Below are 7,524 nucleotides of genomic sequence, written 5' to 3' on the forward strand. Positions count from 1 at the left end.
ACCCCACAAAGATTGTGTTCACTGTACCCCACAAAGATTTTGTTCACTGCACCCCACAAAGATTGTGTTCACTGTACCCCACAAAGATTGTGTTCACTGTACCCCACAAAGATTTTGATCACTGCACCCCACAAGGATTGTCTTCACTGCACCCCACAAGGATTGTCTTCACTGCACCCCACAAAGATTGTGTTCACTGTACCCCACAAAGATTGTGTTCACTGCACCCCAAAAGGATTGTCTTCACTGCACCCCACAAAGATTGTGTTCACTGTAATCCACAAAGATTGTGTTCACTGTACCCCACAAAGATTTTGTTCACTGCACCCCACAAGGATTGTCTTCACTGCACCCCACAAAGATTGTGTTCACTGTACCCCACAAAGATTGTGTTCACTGCACCCCAAAAGGATTGTCTTCACTGCACCCCACAAGGATTGTCTTCACTGCACCCCACAAAGATTGTGTTCACTGTACCCCACAAAAATTTTGTTCACTGTACCCCACAAAGATTGTGTTCACTGTACCCCACAAAGATTTTGTTCACTGCACCCCACAAAGATTGTGTTTACTGCACCCCAAAATGATTGTCTTCACTGCACCCCACAAAGATTGTGTTCACTGTACCCCACAAGGATTGTCTTCACTGCACCCCACAAAGATTGTGTTCACTGTACCCCCCAAAGATTTTGTTCACTGCACCCCACAAGGATTGTCTTCACTGCACCCCACAAAGATTGTGTTCACTGTACCCCACAAAGATTTTGTTCACTGCACCCCACAAAGATTGTATGCAATGCACCCCAAAAGGATTGTCTTCACTGCACCCCACAAAGATTGTGTTCACTGTACCCCACAAGGATTGTCTTCACTGCACCCCACAAGGATTGTCTTCACTGCACCCCACAAAGATTGTGTTCACTGTACCCCACAAAGATTGTGTTCACTGCACCCCAAAAGGATTGTCTTCACTGCACCCCACAAAGATTGTGTTCACTGTACCCCACAAAGATTGTGTTCACTGTACCCCCCAAAGATTTTGTTCACTGCACCCCACAAGGATTGTCTTCACTGCACCCCACAAGGATTGTCTTCACTGCACCCCACAAAGATTGTGTTCACTGTACCCCACAAAGATTGTGTTCACTGTACCCCCCAAAGATTTTGTTCACTGCACCCCACAAGGATTGTCTTCACTGCACCCCAAAAGGATTGTCTTCACTGCACCCCACAAAGATTGTGTTCACTGTACCCCACAAGGATTGTCTTCACTGCACCCCACAAAGATTGTGTTCACTGTACCCCACAAAGATTGTGTTCACTGTACCCCCCAAAGATTTTGTTCACTGCACCCCACAAGGATTGTCTTCACTGCACCCCACAAGGATTGTCTTCACTGCACCCCACAAAGATTGTGTTCACTGTACCCCACAAAGATTTTGTTCACTGCACCCCACAAAGATTGTGTTCACTGCACCCCAAAAGGATTGTCTTCACTGCACCCCACAAAGATTGTGTTCACTGTACCCCACAAGGATTGTCTTCACTGCACCCCACAAGGATTGTCTTCACTGCACCCCACAAAGATTGTGTTCACTGTACCCCACAAAGATTGTGTTCACTGCACCCCAAAAGGATTGTCTTCACTGCACCCCACAAAGATTGTGTTCACTGTACCCCACAAAGATTGTGTTCACTGTACCCCCCAAAGATTTTGTTCACTGCACCCCACAAGGATTGTCTTCACTGCACCCCACAAGGATTGTCTTCACTGCACCCCACAAAGATTGTGTTCACTGTACCCCACAAAGATTGTGTTCACTGTACCCCCCAAAGATTTTGTTCACTGCACCCCACAAGGATTGTCTTTACTGCACCCCACAAGGGTTGTCTTCACTGCACCCCACAAAGATTGTGTTCACTGTACCCCACAAAGATTTTGTTCACTGTACCCCACAAAGATTGTGTTCACTGTACCCCACAAACATTTTGTTCACTGCACCCCACAAAGATTGTGTTCACTGCACCCCAAAAGGATTGTCTTCACTGCACCCCACAAAGATTGTGTTCACTGTACCCCACAAACATTTTGTTCACTGCACCCCACAAAGATTGTGTTCACTGCACCCCAAAAGGATTGTCTTCACTGTACCCCAAAACGATTTTGTTCACTGCACCCCAAAAGGATTGTGTTCACTGCACCCCAAAAAGATTGTGTTCACTGCAGCCCACACACAGAAAAATGTATGTGGATCACTGACACCTGCCTATCTCCTATCCCACACCACACAGCAATATCGATTGTAGTTTGTAGAACACACTAACCCTATAATTCAGCAGACTCTATCCCTAAAATGCCTACAACTCGCCCTGCCTAAACACTCCGACCTGACCCTAAATTCTATCCGGACACCAATTCGTTTTCCCTGCCTGTCTTTCCCTAATCAGCAGCCAGCACGTATGTGTGCTCTGTCCCTGAGCTAAGCAGCAGAATGATGCCGCTGCGGCTGCCTCGAACTTATAAAGACTTGGTCACATGCTTCAGACGGCCAATCACAGCTACTCATACATTTGCAGGCATGGCTGGGATAGCTTAAGGCACACCAGTTAAACGATTGTTGATTGGCTGTTGAAAGCCCGCCATGAAAAGAGCGCCAAAACATGCAAAACCCGGAAATAAAACGACCGAACACGGATTTTTTACCCGAACATACAGTAAAGTGTCCGTGTCCGTGTTCGGGTAACAAAAATCCAATTATTCGGTACGAACACGAATAATACAGTCCGTGTTCGCTCAACACTAATTACAACCAATCACACTTTTCTCTTTCAAATGTTTTTATTGGATTTTTCAAACATACAGGGAAAGAAAACAAAACATTCAGGGTAAAATAAAGGTGCAGGCGTGTTACATAGGTGTCCTCTCAGATGAGGTTAAAACAGAGTAGTCACATAAACTACAACAACAACCATCAACAATAAGTAGTATATGACGATGAACTATAATTATTGTGATCACACTTATGCCTATAGACCGTGTTCCGTGACTAGTAGTGCCATCTGTCTGAGCTTATATATATATATACGTTGCACACTTTTGCCATTACTTCAGTATATAAGTTTTGTACCACTGAGTCCACGGATGCCACTCTTGCACCTCTCTTTGATACCTGCCCACGGTAGGTGCCATGAGCAGTTCAAAGTTTTATGTGTTTGGACTGTAGCTATCACTTCTGACACGGTAGGTGTGCAAACCTCCTTTCCATTTCCTGGTGATACTAATTTTGGTAGCGAGCAGGACATTAATCACAAGTTTGCGAACCTTTGGGGGGATTAGTTCGGATAGATAGGATCGGAACATGGAGCAAAGCCATGCTAGGGGATGGGGTCACTTGGTGCTCTATAACATCAGAGATCAGTTCAAACACACTCTTCCACAATGCTATAACCGGTGGGCACTCCCACAAAATATGTGTTAACGTACCGTACGCCCCACAGCCTCTCCAACACATGGGCGATGCTGCAGACGCAAAGCGCGCAATCACTGTAGGGGTCAGGCACCCCCTCAGGATGACTTTAAGGTATAGTTCTCTTAGGGATGCACTCAATGTAGCTTTGTTACTCAACACAATGGCTTTCGTCCACTGGGACACGGAATATGTGGCCCCCAGGTCCTGTTCCCACTTTAATAAGGGGGGAGTCTTAACGAAAATCCCTTTTTCGTCCAGTGCGGAGTATATCAGGGATATGCCTTTAGCAGACTGAAGAGGTAGAGACAGGTATTGCCACACACTGGCAGGAACTTTGGTCCTTAGTTGCTGGTTGTGACGTATGCAAGAGATAATTTGGTTGTATCAGTACTATTCGCCACTACTCAAGCGCCATTTAGCTGCTATCGTCTTGAACGATTGCATGGATCCCGCTTGGTAAAGGTCCTGTATACAGATAGGGGGAGATCGCCGCCAAGCTTTGAGGTCCATGTCGGGTATTATCTGGGTCAGACCCGACACCGGAAATGGGATCGCTACTAATGGCGTGTTCTTCCATTTGGTGTGTGTAAGGTGCAGCCATGCCGTCACCGATGCCCGAATCGTTGGTGACACATAATGTGGGAGGCAAGCCCCTCGTCTCCTACTGCATACCCAAGTGAACAGATCGTGTTCCGAAGTTACTGCCTGTTCCATCAGGCCCCAGAGAGTATCCGGTACTGGCTGGAACCACGCTCGCATTTGCGATAAAATTGTAGCTAGGTAGTAGTCCATCAGGTTCGGCATGGATGCACCCCCCACTGTTTTAGACTTCATATGGATGCTCTTCGCACATCTAGTACATTTGCCTTGCCACAGGTAATTGGACATCATGCTTTGGAGGGAGTTTATAAATGATTTGGGAACCGGGATCGGTAGCGATCTGAACACGTATAAGATCTTGGGTAGGGTGCACATCTTGAAGGCTGCTAGCCTCCCTGACCATGTAAGTTCAGATTTAGCTAGGGATTGGAGTTCTTTGGCCAGTTGGGTTTTCAGTGGGACGTAATTAGCTTGGAATAAGTTGCTGGTAGTGTTAGTAAGTTTAATTCCCAGGTAGGTTATGCCCGAGTCAGACCACTTATACGGGAAAGATCGGGTGAGGAGATTTCTCGTAGTGCCATCGACCCCCAGATCTAGGATACATGATTTGGCGTCGTTGACCTTATAAAGGGATATAGTCCCGAAATCGGTTAATATTTGTTTTATACGCGGTAGGGATGTGGCAGGATTAGAGACCATGAGAATAACATTGTCCGCGAATAAGCTAATACGATGTTCTAGGGAATTTATGTCAATGCCTGTAATGTTAGGATCAGTCCTTATTTTCTGAGCCAGGGGTTCTATTGCCATATTAAAGACGAGAGGGGACAGCGGGCAGCCTTGTCTCGTCCCATTCGTAATCACAAATGGAGACGAGAGAGTGCCGTCCACTAACACCTGGGCCGAGGGGCCGGCATACAATGCCATTATTGCAGAATGCATTCTGCCCACAATGCCAAAGTGCTTGAGGACCTCCCGTAGGTAGGCTACAGAGAGGTACTTGGGTACTATGATGGGCTGCAGAGAGGTATTCGGGTACTCTGATGGGCTGGAGATAGGTACCTGGATACTTTGATAGGCAGGAGACAGGTACTCAGGTACTCTATTGGGCTGCAGATAGGTACTCAGGTACCCTGATGGGTTGGAGACAAGTGCTCAGGTACTCTGATGGGCTGGTGACAGGTACTTGGGTACGCTGATGACATGTTCTCGGGTACTCTGATGGGCTGCAGAGAGGTACTTGGGTACTCTGATGCGCTGCAGAGAGGTTATTGGGTTCTCTGATAGGCTGGTGACAGGTACTCTAATGACAGGCACTCGGGTACTCTGATGACAGGTACTCGGGTACTCTGATGACAGGTACTCGGGTACTCTGATGACAGGTACTCGGGTACTCCGATGACAGGTACTCGGGTACTCCGATGACAGGTATTCAGAGTACCCGAGTACCTGTCATCAGAGTACCCAAATACCTGTCACCAGCCCTTCAGAGTACCCGAGTACCTGTCACCAGAGTACCTGGTACAGTGGGCTGGTGACAGGTACTTGGGTACTCTGATGGGCTGGTGACAGGTACTTTGATGGGTTAGTGACAGGTAATCTTTATTGGGGGGAAATCAGTGTGTTTTGGGGTGCACTGTGATTGGTAACTAGCTATTACCGCAATCTCCTCCTCCTCACACAGGTTCATTGTGTGAGGAGGAGAACACGGTAACAGCTAGTTACCGTATTCTCTGTTGACATTCTGTGACCGGCTGTGATTGGACACAGCCGGTCACATGGTAAAGAGACACTCTCCATCCTCGATCGCCGCTCTGCGCGCCCCTGGGGGTGCACAGGAGCGGCGTGCACGAGGAAAGTGCATGTGGCCAGCTGTGATTGGGCAATAAATAAACAGCCCTTTTTATAATGGCTCTTTACAACGATCGGGATGGGCTGTGTCCCGACGGACACGCCGCATCCTCCATCGCAACATCCCCCCGGATCGAGGAGATGTTCCTGCCGGCGTCATATTACTATGTCCTGGTATGGAATGGCCTAAATCACACATCACACAATCTCATTGTGTAGGGGCCACACAATGGGATTGAAGGAGAAGTGGTTTAACCTTAAGCTGAGTAGGGGTTTTTCCACTGTCATGGTGAATGTGCAACTTTCCTCCACAATTGGTGGTGTCAGCGGGGAGTAATGATATCTTTTAAAAGATGCTTGGATGTGTATCTTAAAGGGGATGTAGAGGCAGAAGATTTTTATCTTAAAGCGGTTGTATCCTCGAGAAAAAAAAAGAAGCAAGCCCTGCAGGACAAAGACACAATGAGCTAGTATGCATCGCATACTAGCTCATTGTGAAATACTTGCCTTGGAACGAAGCCCCGACACAGTCATCTGGAGAACGCTGAGGGCGCCGTCATGTTCCCTCAGCATCTCTTCTGGGTTTGGCGGCTCCGGCGCTGTGAGTGGCCGGAGCCGCCATGACGTGCAGGTTTAGGAGATATTAATTGTACCTACAGGTAAGCCTTATTATAGGCTTACCTGTAGGTAAAAGCCAAATAAAGTAGTATACTACCGCCTTCATGGATTCTATGCATTATGATAAAAACCTGTGTGCAGCAGCCCCCCTCAGCCCCCTAATACACACCTGAACACATTTCTATCCAGCGATGTTGCAGGAGAGACTCAGCCATCCCTCCTGATGGGCTGAGACACAGAAGCAGTGCTATTGGCTCCCACTGCTGTCAAAGTCAGTTAGCCAATCAGGAGAGAGAGGGGGTAGGGTCAAAGGATGGCGCGGTGTCTGAATGGACACACTGAGCTGTGGCTCGGCTCGGGTGCCCCCATAGCATGCTGCTTGCTGTGGGGGGCACTCGACAGGAGGGAGGAGCCAGGAGCGCCGGTGAGGAACCCAAGAAGAGGAGGATCTAGGCTGCTCTGTGCAAAATCATTTCACAGAGCAGGTAAGTATGACATATTTGTTTAAAAAAAAAACAAAAAAAAAATTACTTTAACTACCTCCCACCCAGGCCATAGTACATATACGGCCGGGCGGGAGTCTCGTCCTTCTGAATGGACGTTCCGGAACGTCCTTCAGAAGGAGAGAGATCGTGCCGCCGCGGGCACGCGCAGCGGCGCGATCTCGATGTGCCTGTGTCCCTCGGATACACGGCAACAACATTCGGCAGGAGGGCCCTGTGATTGGCCCTCCTGATCACATGACGGCTGTGTCCAATCACAGCCGTCATGTAATGTAAATAGAGCCGTTGTAACGGCTTCGATCTCTTCTCCTCCTGACAGATCCTGTCAGTGAGGAGAAGATCAGAGGATCGGTGCTGCTGCGGGGGTGATCAGTGAGCATTTCTAATTACTCACTGATCACAGGGGGGGTCTGTGCTGGTAATCAGAACATTGATTACCAGTGCAGCCCTGGGGGGGGAGGGGTGCCACTAAGCCACCAGGG

This window comes from Pelophylax lessonae, assembly GCF_965119305.1.
Source record: "Pelophylax lessonae genome assembly, chromosome: 7".
NCBI classification, from domain to species: domain Eukaryota; kingdom Metazoa; phylum Chordata; class Amphibia; order Anura; family Ranidae; genus Pelophylax; species Pelophylax lessonae.